The sequence below is a fragment of the Marmota monax genome, unplaced genomic scaffold (genome assembly GCF_021218885.2).
Source record: "Marmota monax isolate L192 unplaced genomic scaffold, Marmota_monax_Labrador192_F-V1.1 WCK01_AAM20220418_F8-fsc00218, whole genome shotgun sequence".
Classification (NCBI taxonomy): Eukaryota; Metazoa; Chordata; class Mammalia; order Rodentia; family Sciuridae; genus Marmota; species Marmota monax.
In genome coordinates, this window is record NW_026694764.1 from 819,511 (window position 1) to 836,572 (window position 17,062).

At 42.2% G+C, this 17,062-nt stretch overlaps 1 protein-coding gene across 4 annotated transcripts in view; it reads right to left on the minus strand.

The window, feature by feature from the left end:
- Positions 1-16,705, minus strand: part of Scimp (SLP adaptor and CSK interacting membrane protein) — a 30,734-nt gene extending 14,029 nt beyond the window's left edge. For 3 of the 4 annotated variants that reach the window (XR_009225006.1, XR_006847378.2, XM_046425027.2), the window contains exon 1: positions 16,595-16,705. The gene's annotated coding sequence lies outside the window, so the exon portion shown is untranslated. Of the gene's footprint in view, positions 1-8,546; positions 8,725-16,594 lie in introns of all 4 variants that reach the window. The other variant, XM_058572805.1, reaches the window with a different exon arrangement.
- Positions 16,706-17,062: the final 357 nt, after the last annotated feature.

Sequence of the window (17,062 nt, forward strand, 5' to 3'; positions counted from 1 at the left end):
TAGAAAAAATACCTTGATGGATGCTATAGTTTGAATATGTGTTTTCCCCACCAAAACTCATATTGCAGCTTGGTGCCTAAAGTGACAAGTGTGTTGAGAGATGATGGGACTTTCAAAAGGCATTTGGGTCATAAGGAATCCACCCTCATGAAGGGATTAATGCCATCTCATGTGAGTGAGCTCTTTTGATTGCAAAACTAGGTTACAGCAAGACTTGCTTCTCTTCTGTATGTGCCTAATTCCCTTTCTGCCTTGAGTTAAATCTCCACAAGGCCCTCACCAGATGCAGCCATCTGACCTTGGATTTCTCAGCCTCCAGATCACTGAGCCAAAATAAACCTCTTTTCTTTAGAACTTACCAGTCTTAGGTGTTCTCTTACAGCAACAGAATGAGTCTCTTTGAGTGAGGCATGGTTAGGAGGGCAAAGCTGAAGATGTAGAACAAGCTTGAGTTAGCATAAGAAAAGTAACAAGAATTTGGGGTCTGAAGGTAGCAGACTAGAGAGGAGGAGAGACTTGGAACAGGTTAGCAGCAGAAGGAGAGGCCAAAGTCAGAGCTTAATTAGAAAGTCCCCATAGCAGAAAATAACCAGTGCATTTATGAGTATTTACATGTAATATTCAACTGTAAACGTCTGTGTTACACTGTGTTGTAATATTCTGTTATCAGCACACCTTTAATAAAATTGTAGAATGTACAAAAGCTTGTATGAGCAGAACCTGTGGGGGCAGGTCAGGAATGACATTTAGGCAGGGTTTTCCAAGCGGGGGTGGGGGTGGCGGGGCGGGACATACCCGCAAGAAGAGAGAATTACAGCTTCCTGCTTCAAGTGACAATGGGGAGCAGGCTGCAGGATGAACTATTTGGAATAGTCCCCAGGAATTCAAGGAATTCTTAGGGGAGAGAGAGTGTTCCCTTCATCCATGGAGTGAACACTTCGCCAGTTCATTTGGGTATCAGAGTAAAAGTGATCCTCCAGGGATCCTAAAAGATATACTCTCATCCTGGTTACACAAGAACTTCCTGGGTCTCCATTTAGCCAACGGATATTCGTACAGTGCCATTTCAGCTGCATGGTTTTGAGTAATATTAATTATGTGAAAAGGCATCTAGGTAGGTGATAGAGAAACAGGGCAGTATCAGGCTGCTGTAAAGCCATTATTACTACTAAGTAAGACCTAATCTGGATGAAAATTTAATAATATGTTTGTATTAACAGCATAGTGTTTGATCCTCCAGGGATCCTAAAAGATATACTCTCATCCTGGTTACACAAGAACTTCCTGGGTCTCCATTTAGCCAACGGATATTCGTACAGTGCCATTTCAGCTGCATGGTTTTGAGTAATATTAATTATGTGAAAAGGCATCTAGGTAGGTGATAGAGAAACAGGGCAGTATCAGGCTGCTGTAAAGCCATTATTACTACTAAGTAAGACCTAATCTGGATGAAAATTTAATAATATGTTTGTATTAACAGCATAGTGTCTTTATTGGTTAAACTGATGTATCATAACTCGGATTTTCAGTTTCAAATTTAATTTCTTTATTCCAAGTTTTGACTTGGACAAGTACAATGTTCTTTGGCTACTGATACACTTAACATGTGGTAAAATACAGTAACGTATAACTAGTGTTTTTCTATATACATCACTCTGCAGTTTACTTTTTTACTCTATGTGACTTTTGTGATTTATCCATATTGGTAGATGTACTGTGGATTTCTTCTTTTTTTTTTTTTCAACTTTTGCATTGAACTTTTATCGTTTGACATAGTTTTTGGTATTTTAAAGTACACTATAATTTTAAAAAGACAATCGTCTATATATACTTAAACATTTTAAGAGAAAGATTGATATATAAGACCAAACAGATCACATTTTGCTTCCCCCATGCCAGAAATTTGTATACCTTACATTTTAAATTCTGGAATGTACAACAGGTTAAAATAATGGAAAAGTACACTTAAATAATGGGAAATTACTCTTGAAATAAAGATGCATTTTTCTAGGTGTGATTTATTGCAACTTTAGGTAAAGGCCAAATGCTATTTGAAAGAATTCCCTTCATGAAGGGGTTTCTCTTTTTAAAATTTGTTCTTTTTTTAGTTATACATGACAGTCGAATGTATTTTGACATCTCATACATACATGGAGTATAACTTCCCATTCTTGTGGTTGTACATGATGTGGAGTTACACTAGTCATGTATTCATATATGAACACAGGAAAGTTATGTTCAATTCTACTGTCTTTCCCATTCACTTTCCCCTTCTTTTTCCTTCAGTCCCCTTTGTCTACTGGGGATTTATTTTTAAGTGTCAGCTACTTAGGAAAACTCCACCCCTCAGTATGTACGCAGAAGAGGTTTTTTTTTTTTTTTGTCACAGTTCATTTATTTCAGGGTGTCCAAAAGAGAGCAGTAGAGAAAGAAGAATCAAGGGGAAAAGAAAAGCAAATGGGGACTGGGAATGGCTTTCAGTAAGGGGCTGTGAAATTTATTTTCACTGGACTTAAGAAAAAGCCATCTAGGGGCTGGGGATGTGTCTCAAGCAGTAGTGTGCTCGCCTGGCATGCATGCGGCCCGGGTTCGATCCTCAGCACCACATACAAACAAAGATGTTGTGTCTGCTGAAAACTAAAAAATAAATAAAAAATTTTAAAAAAGATTACAGATCAGGGCTGAGAATATAGCTTAGTCAGTAGAGTGCTTATAAAAAAAAGAAAGAGCCATCTAACCAGCCAGTCAAAACAACTCTGTTAAGTCATAGATAAGTGACGATTTATCTATCTTAAACTCACTGTGATTTAGTAGATACTGTAACAGTCAAAAGGAAGTGTAGGGGGGGACAGGAAGATGAAAGGAAAGAAGATCTGAGTAGAACTGTATAAAAAGAGGTTGGGACAAGAATATCAAGAAGTCACAGTCAGAAGTGAAAGAGACACGACGGAGATTGTCCTGCTGGCTTTTCAGAAGTAAATACCGTGACTATTGCCTGGGTTATGATCCATGTGGCAATAACTTGAGGGACAGCTTGTAGGAGCTGAAAGCTGTCTTCTGAAAGCCAGAAAAGATAATTCAGTTTTTGAATTCTGCTAACAGTTAGTGAGCCTGTAAGAGGACCTTGGACCTAAAGCTAGATCATAACCTTGACACAGAAACTACCATAATAAACTTGCATTTTTTTAAAATGCTGAAAAAAAAGGGGGCCATATATCAGAAAGCAGCCTCTTTGCTTAACAAGTGTAAATAGAAATGTCACCTTTACCCTTGGGTAAAGATATAGATAAATAGGTAGATAGAGATAGGCAGCAGAGTAGACAGAAGTTGCTAATCGGCTGACTTTGAGATGGGGAAATACATTGGATGCACTCAATGTAACCATGAATCTGTGGCTTCTCTTCATTTTGTCAGTTTTTTTTTTCCTTCTTATTCAGATGTTTGTCTCCCTGTTCTTCATCTATCTTTCCTCTCATATTTTCTTCTTCTTTTTTTTTTTTTGTCTTTTTGTTTTACTCTGGAAGAATTTCTCCACAAAGCAACACAAACCTGATCTTTAGAACTACAGAAATTGATACCAGGACTTGAGGGTTAAAAGTCATTGTGTCAGAGGACAGGGTGGAAGGAAAGGTAGGAAAATGAGGGCCACAGCTCTTCACTGTAAACCCTCTGTGTTACTTGAGTTTTAAACTATTTGCATTCACTTTAATAAAACTGACCATGTAGTGTATTCAGTTTTTGTGAAAAGCCATTGTTCAAGTTTCAAGGTCAAAGAAATTTCATTCTCATCTGGTTCCTGGGAAAGAAATAGGAAGTAGAATGATGTTATTGAAAGTGAAACAGTGGGTCACTTTAGAACTTCTCAGAGGGATAAGTATTTTTATTTCTGATTTCTTGTTGTTGTTTTTCTTTTTACTAATAAAACTGATTTGATTTGCCATCAGATATTTTGAGCATGTTTAGTGCAGACTAAGCAGTCTGCCAAGTACAGTTCCACCTCTCACCTCATTTCATTCTCAACCACTACCCTGTTCCCCAGATGGGGAGCTAAGAACAGAGGGAAGTGAACTGCCCAAGTGACCCAGGAAGGCCAAAATGTTTTCTGTCCATGTCATGGGACGTTCCTCTGTTGATATTGATAATGATATCCTGAAATCATCAAGGAAAGGCCAAAAAGGGTTCCAGACATCTTGCTGTAGAAGGGGCATCACTGTGGCAGTGTCATGGTGGTGTGAGGAACCACAGAAGATCCTCCTAAGTGAATGGCCAGAGCCCACAATGAAAAATAAAAGTCTCAAGTTCCCCACTTTCTAAGACCAGAGAAATAGCATTGCAAGTCACCCTTCCCCATAGACCAATAGGAGGTATTTTTTCAATAGAACTGAGGAGAAGCTGTCTTTTGAAAGAGTACAGTTGTGAAAGAGGCCTAAGAGAATCACATCCCACTCCCACTTGGATATTCCCTAGATCGGTCAGCCTAGTTTAATGGTGAAGGTGCTTTCAGACAGGGTAGAGGAGCTCCAGGGAGAGATGGTGAGAGAATACAGGGAATAGGCAATGGGCAGTGTCTACATGATCAAGTTCAGGCCTGAAGTTGGGACCACAGAGGGGTAGATAAGATTGTGGGGTGCAGGACAACTGAGAGCTACTGAAGCATGGGGCAGAGAAATGCTTGCATGAGAGGATGCTGAGAATCAGCCCAAGGGCTACAGCTCTTGGGGGACCACAAAAGACTCTCAAGGCCAGGGTTTGAGGCCCTTATTACTGGGCTAGCTAGAAGTCCTAATGCCACCACCACAAACTTCATCAGTAGTTATGGCCCACTGATAGGATATTTCCCATGGACAATTGCTTGTCCTCTCTTTCTCCCTCAATCCAATGCTGGGAGGTAAGTTTAGGGAAGGGGGTGTTAAGGGAACTGAGAATTCTCTACCCTGTCAATACTCCTCTCACCAGGACGAAGGATGAGCTCTGAGTCTAATATAAGGTTTCAAAATGAGTATAGCTAAATTTTAAAAAGCTAAAATGAGTCTGTTTAATAATCAAAAGTAACTAAAATAGTTTTTCTTTTTTTTTCTTTCTGTTCTTTTTTTTTTTTTTTTTTTTTGGTACTGGGAATTGAACCCAGGGGTCCTTAATCACAGAGCCACATCCCCAGCACTTTTATTTTTTAATTTTGAGACAGGGTCTCACTAAGTTGCTGAGGGTCTCACCAAGTTGCTGAGGCTAGCCTCGAACTTGAGATCCTCCTGCCTCAGCCTTATAAGTTGCTGGGATTACAGGTGTATACCATCACGTCTGGCTTAAAAGTTTTGAAATTGAACTGAAATGTTTTTATGGGGAGGCCATGGCCCATGGTGATAAGCAGGAGCCCAGGCAGCAACAGTTGTCAGAATAAAGCTGTGTTCATTTCCTAGGACTGCTCTATCAAATTACTGGTGCAAACCAACACAAATTTATTATTCATTCCTGGTGTGGTGGTGCATGCCTGTTATCCACCTACTCAGGGGGCTGAGGCAGGAGGATCACTTAAGTGCAGAGAGAGATATAGGACCAGCCTGGGCAACATAGACAGGCCCTGCCTCTAAAAAAAAAAAAAAATGATCTTAACCATTCTGGAGGTTAGAAGTCCACATAAGTCTCACTTATAGGGCTAAAATTAAAGTTGAAAGGACTATGTCCCTTCTGGAGAATCTATGGCTTTAGAAGCCACTCACTTTCCTTGACTCATGGTCTTTTCCCATATCTTCAGAGCCAACAGGGTCCCCATCTCTCTGATCATTCTTCCAAAGGCACATCTTCTTCTATTCTCCCATGTAAAAAGGCTCTTGTGGTTATTTTGGGTGCACCCAGTCTATTTCCCCATCTCAAAGTCAGCTATTAGCAACCTAATTCTGTCTTCTACCTTAATTCTCCTTTAACATGAAATCTGACACTGTCATAAGTTCCAGGGATTAGAATGTGGAAATACTGAGGGAGGAAGAGGTCCAGACACAAATGCTTCATGCTCATACCTCAATGGGATGACACTCTTCAGTTAAAGTAATTCCATGAGTTTATACATTTAAAAAGGTTTTTTTCTCCTTTCTTTTTTGCCATCTGAGTGATGTCTCAGGAAAATAAGGGGGAAGAAAAGTAATGATGATCTGCCGTCTTTGACCAGAAGCTCAGCTCGTGGTGAATTGCTGGCCCAGTCAGGAAGCAGCAGAGTCCTGCCACAAGGTGGACATAGGGGCAAGGCTGTCACTTGAGAGGGAAAAAAAAATTTTTTTAAAAGAGGCTCAGAAGATAGGAGGGTTTTCAAGGCAGGACTCTGGTTTAAAGATAAAACAGGGCCCTGGGAACCAAAGAATATGCGACCAAGATCCAGTCTAGGCTGACAGTGGAAACTAATAGGAGAGCAGACCTGGTCCCACCCCTCATCCATAGATCAGTGCTAGTCTCAGGGAATGGGGAGGGCTTGAGTGTGGAAGTGCAGGTGTAGGGGTCCCAGCTGCTGACCTGGAAGGACAGGGTCTGACCTCGTTTCCTGTAGACTTTGAAACAGTTGGTGGACTAAGAATTTAAGGTCTACCAGAAGTCCTCATCCCTGAATATTGGAGGGCCTTAAAAATTGCTGATGTCCACAACTTGAGACAGTGGTACATGCCTATAATCACAACAACTCAGAAGAATCAAGTTCAATACCAGCCTCAGCAACCTAGTGAGTCCCTAAGCAACTTAGCAAGACCCTGTCTCAAAATAAAAAATTAAAAGGGCTGAGGATGGAGCTCAGTGGCCAAACACCCCTGGGTTCTGTCCATAGTACCACCCCCCAAAAATGCCTATATACAAAACACCATAGATTCTGATGAAATTGAGCTGGAGTAGGTCCTGCCTATAGGAATTTGGTTGTTTTTATAAAGTTCTCCAGATGATTCTAATATGAGGCCAAGGTTGAGAACTTCTGATATACATGTTATTGCTTAAAACTTTATTGTAAGGTCCCAAGGAAGGGGTTATTACTACAGTCCGAGGCATGTGGTAGAAGGAGGATTAGTTCCATGACTCTCCTTGGATACCAAAATCTGTTTAAGCTCAAGTCCTTTATATAAAATGATATAGTATTTGCACATAACCTATGTATATCCACCCATATATGGTACTTCAAATCACCTCTTGATTTCTTATATTACCCAGTACAGTGAATATGCTACATCAATGGCTGTTGCACTGTATTGTTTAGGGAATAATGACAAGGAAAAAAGTCTGTGTGTGTTCAGTTCAGATACAACTTTTTTTTTCCTGGTATGAGGATTGAACCCAGGGGTGCTCTATCACTAAGATATACCCCCGATCCTTTTTATTATTTATTTATCTACGTGCCAGGGACTGAATCCAGGGTGCTTAACCACTGAGCAACATGCCCAACCCCCTTTTTTAAAAAAATATTTTATTTAGAGATAGGGTCTCACTGAGTTGCTTAGGGCCTCACTAAGTTGCTGAGGCTGGTCTCAAACTTGCAATCCTTCTGCCTTAGCCTTAAGGATAGCTGTTATTATAGGCATGTGCCACCACTCCTGGCAGGCAGGCAGGCAGGCAGGCAGACAGACACAATATTTTTTTAAAATATATTTTCAATCTTCTGTTGGTTGAATCTGTGAGTATGGAACCCATCAACATGGAGTACTAGCTGTACTTCCATTTTACAAATGAAGAAATAGAACTCAGAGAGGTTAAGAGATTTGCTAAGGTTTACACAGTCTAATTGACTTCCTGACATTCCATTTCAGTCTGGTCTGACACCATATTTGTACTTTGCCACCCTGACATGAAGGTGATAAATTCTTTCTTTTCATAATAGAACTGAAAGCAGAACCACGGTTCAAGAATTTCCAATATTGGCAAGATTTCGTTTAGTCTTTAGCTGTGACTTCTTTCCCCCAACCCCCTGCGGTACTGGGGATGGAACTCAGGGCTTCATGCATGTTAGGCAAGCATACTACCACTAAGCTATATCCCCAGTCCTAGCTGTGACTTCTTGTTGCACATTATGAGAAACTCAGTATGAAAATGCACTTTGGAAATATAACACTCATATGCCGACTTATCATAAGTTCTAACTACTCCACATGCCCCAGATCATTTAATTCTCACAATAGCTCTATAAGTCTATAAGGTAGAAAATTCTGATCATTATTCTGGTTTACAGATGAGAAAACAGAAGCTTAGGAGGACTTAACAACTTGCCCAAGGTTGCAGAGCTTGAGAGTGAAAAATCAGAAACTGAACCCAGATACATCTGACTCTAAGGCCTTAATTTTTGACCACCAAGCCTGGATTTCTCAAAAATTACATTAAATTACCTGAGAAATGTATTAAAATTCATTTTAATATAGGGGTCTATGGCCCTCTCCACTCTCAATTCTGATCTGTAGATCTAGAATAGGATTTGAGCATCAACTTTTTTTTTTTTCTGATTTGAACCCAAAGGTACTCTACTGCTGACCTACATCCCCAGTCCTTTTTATTTTGGAATAGGGGCTTGAAAAGTTGCCCAGACTGACCTCGAACTTGTGATGCTTCTGCTCTCAGTCTCCCAAATAGCTGGGACTACAGGTGTGTGCCACCAAGCATCAGTAATTTTAACAAGCACTCCAGGTGGTTCTCAGGCCTCAGTGAGCAGCACTGTACTTCTCTGCAGAGTTCCCAACTGGGACTGGTGATGAGCTGGATCCTTATTCCCTGAAACGGTCATACGTGGCAGCAGAATGAGCCAGGTGAAAGGAAAGCCACCCAAACTCCTTGAACCCAAATAACTTTCCTATCTGCTTGTCACAGGGCCTGGAATCCCACCGGAAGCCCACTGTCAATGAATGAGTCATTTCTCTCCAGAGTAAGGTGCTGTCTCCTCTCTCTCCACTTCCTCTTCACTTTAAACCTACTTGCTTGAATGTGTAAACATGAAAGAAGACAAACTGAGTCACTGAATCCTGTTTTCCTTCCTTAGTGCTTTGGCAGGAGCAGGGACATCTGAGAATCTTTATCAAAGGTCTTTGGAGGATAGTTATAGCCAAATATGATGAGGATGTAGGAATGCAGTTCCTATGAAACCAAGAAGACCCAGAATCCCTCTCCCCCTTATCTAGACATGTGTCCTTCCTTCTTGGTATTTTTTCCCCAACTTCGTGGTGCTCCCTGCTCAGGAGCTCAGAAATCTCATACTTTCTCCCCTTCCTCCTCAATCATCCTGCCCTCAGGAAAGTCTCTGAGCCTCATTCACTTTGAGAAGATCAGAGGGAAAGATGGAATCCTAAAGAATCTATGCATCAAAGTAGAAGGAAAGAGAAAGAGGAACTTTCAAAGGAGGATGAGAAGGAATAACCAGAGATAGATGCGAACAGGAGAGAAGGATATCCCAACAGGCAAGGAAAGCCTGAACTTCAAGAAGGAAGGGAATTGAGGCTGAGTAAAGGTTGTTTGTGTGCAGTATCAAAGACTTCGTGTGTGTTTATAAACCATGACAGTGCCAGGAGCAAGGACCAGAGTGAAATACAGGGATAGGAGAGAGCAGGAACAATATCCGACATAAGAGAATGAGCTTTCAAAAGGGAACAAGGATGAAGACAGGGGGTTGAGGCTGAATGGAACCAGAGAAGACTGAGGTCTGAGGACAGGAAGTTGAGAGCTCACACCCCAAAGTTTCCATTTCCTCCAAAGTAGGAGGCAAAGTCAATTTTCTGGGGACGGGTTGGGGTGGTGGGCGAGGCTGGAGAACAGACTCCTCTTCCACATTCCAGCCCTGCCTCCCACATACTGTACATCCCCAGGGCACTTCCTTCTAGGGCTGCCTTCCTCCTCCCAGGCCCCTCCTGATGAGTGCTGCTCAGCCATTCAAAGGGACACTGCTACCCCGAAACATGTTATGATCAACATGTGAAATGCATTCGCCCTCCAGATGAGACCATTACAACGACAGTTGTCTTCTGATGAGTTTGTTCTGTTAATTGTATTGCCTCCCACACTGGTGCACAGATCAACACACATGTCAGCTTGTGAGCAAGGCTTTGCTTCTTTCTTTACCCGTTTCTAGTTCCGAGAACATCACCTGGGACACAGTAAATGCTCCATATATGTCGGTGAATACATGAAGTCCATTATGGGCAGACTTCCCTTGTGACGATGCAGGGTCGTAGATCATTTGACTCAAGGCTCTGAAATTCGTGTGTCATGTCGTATATTTCCAAAGCCACCAGAGGCTGGCTGGGAAGCAGAACCGTGGGAGCTCTGGGGGAGGTGTGGGGGGGTCCAGCTTCCCCTTGGTTTCTTCCTATTCTTCTAGTTGCCCAAGACATTTTCAAGGAACATCAGTGAGAAGCCTGTTGCAATTCTGAGTGGTTTCTTCTTCGGGGGAAAGAATTGAGCAAGACATTCCACTGGGTGGGGGAGAAGGAGGGTGGGATGGGAGAGCAGCTAAAGGCAATCACATCTCAACCCCAAGACTCACATTCTCTAGAAGGTATTTCCAGGGAGACAGCAACAGAACCTTCATCAGAAATTCTAAATAAATTCACAATCTCACATCTGAGATTGTGAGTTTATTTAGCATTTATCTTGTTTTTTTCCAACCGAGATATCTTCTCAGTGAGAAATCATTTACAACACGAAAGGTACACACATATGCACATAAATATGAAATATTGAAGGGACCTGGGCTGGGCATCAAGAGAATAGGTTTCTTGTCTCCAGTGTACTGGGAACCTGCTCAGAACAAGACCCTTAATGTCTCACCTGTCTTGTTAGGTGGAAATGCTTCCAAAAGATGAATACATGCTGAAGAGAAGAAGATTACCAGACATGGGGGCATTATTAAGAGCAAACCACAATGTTCTGTTAACAAATGCAAGTGCCAAGAAAGGAAGCCACTGTCAGGAGGACACTGCAGAACATTTAGGGGAGGAGGCTGGGCCAGGAGTGAAGTTTGCTAGTAGAAACTGGGGAGTGTTGGATTCCTCTGGGTCATAGAGGGAGAAGAACATGGAGTCGGTGGTAGGGGGTAATAAGAAGAGGGATGGGAGGAAGCGAAGTAGGGAAGCCAGGCAGAGGTGGGAGAAGCAATTGACAGAAAGTATTTAGAAGGGCTGGGGATGTAGCTCAGTGATAGAGAGCTTGCTTAGCACATGCGAGGCCCTGGGTTCAATTCCTAGCACTGGGGGAAAAGAAGTTCCCAGGAATGGGACTGCAAAGATGATTTCAGAACAGGCCTGTGTTATATTCAGTTTGTAGTTGTCATGCTGCACTACACACCCTACTGGTACCCCACTGCCCAATCTTTATGTAGTCTCTGCATCTACCGAGTGCTTTTGTGAGCAGATCTGTTTTGGTGACCTGGGAATCCAGGAAAAGGGCTCAGTTCACTCCTGGATCTGTGCAATACACTCCTCCAGAGATTGTGAGCCAGTGCTGACCAGCAGGAAAGAGGTGACCTCCTAGGGAAACTGCAGACATCCCAGGGAGGGCTTTGGAAGGCCCTGAAGCAGGCTGTGTAGTGAGAGTTTGAGCTGATCTCAACCTAGATCTCAAGGTCCTGGGAGACGGTAGATATCATCCAGGCTCATCAGCATCAGCAGTTCTTGCCTGATTCCCTTCTGGTTCCCAGACTCTCTGATCCTGTTTAGGGGCTCCATGCTCCCACCTGACCTTCTCGCTGACATCAGCACCAACAACAGCCCATGTGGATAGTTGACAATAACTTCAAATCAGAGTGTGCCAGGGGCAGAGCAGGGCTGGGTAAATTAGAAGGAGTCCAGTGTCTTTTCTTTCTCTATTCTTGCAATTCTGTGAAAAGCTGGAAGCCCCAGCCTCATTCTTCCTGTTCCCATGGGCCCGTGTCCACCCACCTCAGACAGACAGCCTACCTCTATATTTCACCTCCACTTGAGTCTTCAAATCCATTCCCTCTTCTCCATATCTTCTTTCCCTGCTTTAGTCCAAGTCTTCACTATCTCTGCGCCTGGTCCATTGAATTTTTGCTGGCCCCTTATCACCTATCTGGCCCTCCACTTGCTGCCAAATGTAAATATGACCCTGGCCTTCCCTGTCATAAGATTTTCAGTGATTCTTTATGATTGGAGCAAAGTGAAGACTGGTGTCACCTCTACTTAGCACGGTCAAGGGCATTCTCTATGGGCACCCTGCCCACCTCATCAGCCTCAGCACTCCCTTCCCCCACACTTCCTGTGCCCTGCTAACCCTCTGCCCTTTAAGTGTCCTGCAGTTCCCAGGATTCCCTGTGCCCTTCCTCACCCTAGGCTCAACTGGTTTAGAACAGCCATGCCCAGGGTATTTAACTTCCTACCAAAGTGGTAGCAGCTCTGTGGTTTGTACACAGGAGATATTTGGGGCAGCAGTCTCATTATCTTGAAGCTTTATTTGCATAACAGCATTCTTTTTTTATTTAGGTGTCAAGTAAACATCAATAAAAATGGCAAGACTTTCTCCATAAGGGCGTAATTTACAAATTCACATTTGAAATAAACTTGAGAAAAATATCAATCCACCACACACAAATCTATGAATTATTTTATTCTGAAGACTTGGAGGTAGGGCATAAAACAAATGGAGGGGGGTGTTGAAGCATACCTCTTCTCCTTCCTAATCCTCCCCCTCCAATCCACTGCTTGATTCTGCATGGACACCAGGTCCTCTGAATGGGCTTTGAATGCATCCAAAAAAGTCAATGCTTTCCTCAAGTCTTTGGTCATTTGGCCTGCAATTTTATACACTTTCATTTTTACATGAAAATAAAGGACCAATAGTTTCTTAAATTATTAATAACTACTAAAATTTAATGTTCTTAAACTAAAATTAGCAGGCTCTTAGAGTTTGCTGAGGACTCCAAATAATATTCTGCCAGAAAGTCTAGCCACTATGGAACTCCTGGCAGTATCATTGAAATCACACACATCTTAGAAGCCTGGAATTCTTGCAACTCAAGAAAAAGCTACTGATCTTTATAGATGTGGTCCTAAGTGGGTCATGGAGTTTAGCTGCTGTGATTCTTGAATTTTTTTTAAAGAACATAAAAATTTTATTATGAGTCTAACATGGTAAAATTTGGAGTTATTTTTCAAGTAGGGGCAAGATGACTGAATCTTATATTGAGCTCTCTATATACAGAGAGGGATAAAGGGCTTAGGCTTCTGGGGGAGAGGGAAGGGATGCAGGATATAAAAGGTTTCAGGGGAGGAGGTGCATGGTGAGCAAGTATTGTCTTACTGGGCTGGTTTTTTTGTTTGTTTTTGGTTTGATTTTTGTTGTTGTACTGAGGATTGAGCCCACAAGTGTCCTACCTATGAGTTATATCCCCAAGTCTTTGTTTTTTTAGGGTCTCGCTAAATTGCCCAAGCTGGTCTCAAACTTTTCATCCTCCTGCCTCGGCCTCTGGAGAAGCTGGGATTATAGGTGTGTTCCACTATGCCCAGCTAGCTTATTGATTTTTAATTATACATTATGATCTGTTTAGCTTCTTTGTCAATTAAGTACTATGATGTATGCATGTGTTAAAACAAACAGCATTGGGAATTTTTTTTTTTAGCAAATTGACATGTATACATTGTATAAACATAGATTATAGTCATATGCTTAGTGCTAAAGAAGATATGTAAATATTTTTACATATATTATGTAGTTACTTTGTGTCATTGTGTGGGTGATGTTTTACTTGTGAATTTGTGTGATGGTTTTTGTGTGTGTTTATGGTGCTGGAGATTGAACCTAGGGCTTTGTGCATGCTAGGCAAGTGCTTTATCACTGGCCGACATCCCCAGCCATTTTTTTTTTCCTACTGGGGATTAAACCCAGGGGCACTCAACCACTGAACCACACCTCCAGCTCTTTTTTTTATTTTATTTTTTTTATTTTGAGATATGGGTCTCGCTAAGCTGCTGAGGCTGGCTTTGAACACTTGATCTGCCTGCCTCAGCCACCTGAGCCACTGGGATGCAGGCACCACCTAGCCCTTATTTTTTTAAAAAACTAACTTGTGATTACCTTGCTAAACCTTATAGAACAATAGAGATGCTTTTAATTTACAAACATTGTATTATAATATAGAATTACAAAATTATTTTGTGATATAAAATGTGAGTAAGCTCATATTCCTGTATATGAAGTAAGTAATGTAGTGACAGGTTTACAGTAATTCATCTGCGTGTTGTGCACTTTGATAATATTCTTATTCTACATTCTTTATTTTGTATCATGCTGTAATACTGACATCATGTTAATTGTTCCACTAGAAAAAAAAATATGGGATCTGAATATAAAGCTTACGGAATTGAGAAGGCCAGGCTAAACTGGACAGGTCATTGGCTGAGCTGAGTCATGCTCTTGCAAGTGCTTCTCCCAGTGGGATAGCTTGTCATACTATGACAGCTCTCAGATTAATCTTGAGCCTGATTTGTTTCATTACAGGACTTGATTCTGTTCATATGTGATCACCCATCATAACTGATTGCCTGTCAGGTGTATTTGTCAGCTCACAGCTAGAAATTACTTTTTCTACTTGCTAGGGGAAAAAAAAAGAAAGAAAATAACAATAACATCTTAATCTGACAAAGCTGTGGGAAAATTGATCCTCACTGGTCAATGGCAGTATATGTGAATATTAAAATTTTTTTTAATCAAATGGCAATACATTTTAAAATGGCCATGTCCTTTGATTCAGTATTTTTAGAAATCTAGTCTAAAAAGCAATCAGAAGAAAATAAATCCTAAATGCATAAATATATTCATCTACGTATAGGTAAACATGGAACTACCCAGAGATCAAATAGAGAGGGACTAGAAGTAAATTATATAATTACTTGATGGGCTAGGGTGCAGTAATAGGATGAAAGTTAACAACAAAACATCATGAGCAAATTACTGGGAGACTTTTGTTGTTGTTGATTGATTTTGAGGTGCTTGGGGGCTAAACCCAGAGGCATTCTACCACTGAGCCTCACCCCCAATCCTTTTTATCTTTTATTTTGAAATAAGGTCTCACTAAGTTGCTGAGGGTGGTCTCAAATTTGCAATCCTCCTCCTTTAGTCTCTGGAGTCCCTGGGATTTCAATAAGCAATGCCCAACTGTCACTTATTTTAAAAGCTTCTGGTTCCCTCTCCCAAATAGGCTGATTTTCTAAAGTTTCTAAGATGTTCTGTATGATGTGTTTGCCCTCATTAGAGTCTTCCAGAGTTGGGGATTGCTCAGCTTCAGTTTACCCCTAGATTTCTCCTACTTGGAAATCTTTCCTGGGGCCAAAAAAAATTGCTTATTTTACTTGTTTGGTTGGTTCTAAGAATGTGGAAGAAAACTTGAATTCTGCCACTCAGTGGCTCTCTGGCAGTAACACCATTAGAAGGCACCAGTGGTTCTAGGTAGCAAAATTTGGAGTTATTTTCCTCAACTTTCAAATTTTCAGAGGGGAAAAAAATCCTAAAAAATTAAAAAGAAGATTGCAGCTTTGCGTTCTGCAGGCTCAGCAATGCTCACTTATTGTGTGTGTGTGTGTGTGTATGCACGCCTGTGTGTGCACGCGTGTGTGTGCATGTTTAGTACTGGGGATTGAACCTAGGAGGACTCTACCACTGAGTTACACCCTCACCCTTTTTTGCTTTTTAGAGTCAGGGTCTCACTAAGCTGCCTGGGTTGGCTTTGAATTTGTGATCCTCCTGCCCCAGCCTCCTGAGTTGCTGGGATTACATTTCTTTTTTTTTAGAGAGGATCTCACTATGTCAATCAGGCTGGATTCAGTCCAAACTCCTGGACTCAAATGATCCTCCTGACTCATGTCCTAAGTGCTGGGACTACAGGCGTGCACCACCACACCTGGCAGCTGTGCCACTTTGGGTATGTGTGTGCAAAGGCACCAGGGAAGAGAGTGGTTTTAGGAACAAGTGCATGAGGCAGTGGAAGTAGAAATGGAAAAATCTGACCCCAGGTCTCCTCGAAAATTAAATTTCTAGAGGGCAAGAGCAGAGAGGTGAGTCAAGATCTCATCCCACCCAGGACACCATGATTCCGAGGCCTCTGGAAGGCGGAAAGGCTTATAAATCCCTAAACATCAGAAATGCAGAGACAAAGATACCCAAACTGATGATGTCCTAGTACTTTCATCTGAGAAACATACCCTAAAGTTTACCTAGTTGATGCCTTGGCCCCCGCCCCAACTCTAGCCCAGTGCCATGAGAATTCTCTCACAGGAGAACATACCAGATCTCACCATCAGTATCCAGGAATGATAATAAGCCTCTTACAGTTTACACACATCTCACTCCCTGTCATTCTCATTTCAACCTGAAAGGTAGAGTTCATCCTCCCAGACATACGCAAAGAAACAGAAACCCAGAGAGATGAAGTGATGCCTTAGGTCACACAACCAATGATAAGCAGAGTGGATATCTCAAGGCTGGTGTTTCTCCAACCCCACCCAGTGGTTGTCCCAAGGCTTTAGGTTCAGTTTATCCCTAGTTCATTTGCTCACATAGACACAGACCTAGATGCCAACACTGGCAGATACCTGGGGTAGAGAAAGCAGGAAATTGCCCCTGGGAAAGCCATAGTGCCTACCTGAACTGCCAGGGGGTCCAGATGCGAGCAGCTGAGGAGGCAGCGCTGGCCTGAGTGCTGTGCTCAGTTGCAGCTGGCGAGAGGCTCTTCCCCACCCCTAAAGCAATGAGCACCAGCCTGACCACACTTCTCCTTTCTGATCAGCCCACAGGCGAGAAACCCAGGCACCGTCACCATGCAACCATTCCCCTTTCCAGTGACACTGACTACCCCAAGCTTTTCAGAAGCTGGAGTCTTCTCACTACCCTTTCTTGCTCCCTCAAAGTCCACCAAAGTACCTTCACAGTATGGGAGGGAGTCTGAGAGGGATTGGACTCCAGGGTGAAGACTCTGCATTGTGCATGGGCAAGATGTCCCCACAGAGGAGTCTTCCCTGTGCATTCCTGGACACAGCAGCCATGAGCTCAAGAAGAAAGACAGAACTCAGAGTCCACCCAATAACACGGGGGAAGAGACCAGCTCATGAGT